The sequence below is a fragment of the Silene latifolia genome, chromosome 2, assembly GCF_048544455.1.
Source record: "Silene latifolia isolate original U9 population chromosome 2, ASM4854445v1, whole genome shotgun sequence".
Lineage (NCBI taxonomy): Eukaryota > Viridiplantae > Streptophyta > Magnoliopsida > Caryophyllales > Caryophyllaceae > Silene > Silene latifolia.
Window position 1 is genome coordinate 45,502,697 of NC_133527.1, and position 2,394 is coordinate 45,505,090.

The 2,394-nt window shown below is 35.8% G+C and overlaps 1 pseudogene; it reads right to left on the reverse strand.

Moving 5' to 3' along the window:
* Positions 1 to 448: 448 nt before the first annotated feature.
* On the reverse strand, positions 449 to 2,063 carry LOC141640721 (alkaline ceramidase-like; annotated as a pseudogene).
* Positions 2,064 to 2,394: the final 331 nt, after the last annotated feature.

Here is a 2,394-nt window from a genome sequence, read left to right on the forward strand (position 1 = left end):
AAATTGCCTTCCAGTTTCACAAAATAAGGTGTAGGATTCACAAATTAAGAAATTAAAAACTTTGAACTAAACGATTCCACACATTTTAGGTTCAAGTTTCACAAAATCTAGTCCAAGTTTCACAAATTAAGGTGATTCACAAAATAAGAAATTAACAACTTCGTAAGTAAACGATTGCGCACATTTAAGTTCAAATTTCGCGAAATCACCTTCCAGTTTCACAAATTAAGGTATAGGATTCACAAAATAGGAAACACTAAAATTTCGTAAGTAAAAGAGATTTCACACACATTGAGGTCCAAGTTTCATTAAAAATCACCTTCAAGGTTCTCACAATCGCTTAAGTTCTTTTGCTAAACAAAACCAACTGAACAAATGCTTAAGTTCAAAACCAAAATAAAAACCAACATCTAATCAAATGCAGTTTAAAACCAAAAATCAAACATGGTTAAAACTTGTGAGAACCCCCCATGAAGTGAGCAATGGTTGGTTCCCAGCCCAATTGCTGAGCTCGACAAAACATCAAAAATGTATTTGCAAAATGAGAATTGAAACCCATGAAGATATGCCAGAGAGCATGACCCTGTGGGTTAAAGTACCAACTTGAAAATTCCTTGCCAAAATTCACTATCAGCAAACCAGCAAATACTTCCAAGCACCAGAGTCAGCAAGTACAACTTCGCCAATCTCTTAGCGTCGATATCTCCAGTGTAGATATAACATTTGTACACCCGAGGAATGCAAAGAAGACACAGTACAGTGTAGTGCACCTTAAAACCAACATCAAAACCAACCAAATTATGAGCAATCAAGACCAAATAATGCACCATAGAAAAAGATGAAAGTTGGTATAGTGCTCTTATAATGCCAGTCTGGTGAATAGAGAATGTAGAGATATAGAAGCATTTCCCAAACCATAGGTGTTTCATTACTGTGCTGGTGCCTGCTAAGTGCCAACAAACACAGATTTATACAGACATAAATAGCAACAGTACTGAGAAACATACACTTCAACACTAGTTGTGATCATATAGCATTAGAGTCCTAACAATTAAATAGTCGTTGTGCAACAGTACAACTATAAATCAGCGTAATAACTCTACAATCTAAGAAAAAAAAATCAAATAGGCATATGCGTAAAACATAATAGTACTCAAATTTAATACGTTAAGCTAACTGGAAAATAAAATCTTGAAAATCCCTCTCTTCCTCAGTTATCACAATCTCCAAATCCCTCTCTTCACCCAAGATCCAACCCTACGAAATTGCAGCACTGTTATATCTCACATAGAAGCGATAAAAATATACTCCGCGATCTTATGCTGTGAGTACAGTCTATATCCCGAAACAGTATAACAAACGAAAGAGGAGGAACACTGTTCATTGGCAAAAAAAATACTTAAATATTTACTACATGCGGCAACAGACAAACATAATAAAAAATATCAAAATACTTACACACGCTGTAGGGTAGCATGATACAACATGTTACCAATAGCCAATGTCATATTGGATATATGAAGAAAACTGAACTTACTCTCAAAATGTTGCCTTAGTGCAGTTATAAGACCAAAGAGTGCCAGAATAATGCAAAGAAAATTGGAAATCGTGTTAAAGAACTCGGCAATGTAAGACGAGTAAACGTAATTCTTCTAACAACACTCAATAGTAGACGTCACAGGACCCCAAAAATTAGTAGACGAATATTAGTAGAAGAGTATTACAGGGAAATAATTAATATGAGACATATTTGGACATAATTAAAATAATTAGTTGCGTTCTCAAGTAATAATAAAATTAAAAGACAAGAGTAGAATAATACATACTTGATTTTCAGGAGGATGCTCTGCAAAATCATTTGGATAATTTCTTTTATCATGGTGTGACATGCGTTTACACTTAGCACACAACCTTTTCAGTTTTATAATTGTGAAATAAGCTCTATAACTATAAGCGTAATGATGCATACTTCCGACCACCTTTACCCCCACCATACAAGGAAGCCATTGAGGCGGTAGGGTAATGTTGAAATTTGGCTCTGGCCCTCCTAATTCCTCAAACATTCTATAAATCGCTCTCTCACCACCGTACACAACCTAAAATGCAAATAGCCACTATAATACAACGGTTTTATGAGTCTCTGGGTACTCTATCGAGTGGGCCTTACTCTGTCGAGTAAGGGTGTTTTAATTTAAGAAACAGTGTTCTGCATGTAGGGTACTCGATCGAGTAGCCTTGGCACTCGATCGAGTAAGTGGCACTCGATCGAGTACGAGACTTACTCGATCGAGTAAGTCGGGTTACGGGTGTTAATTGACGGGTTTTGTTAATAAAGCGGATTAATATATTATAAGTTCGTCATCTTCCTACAACACTTTTGCTAAAACCTAATTC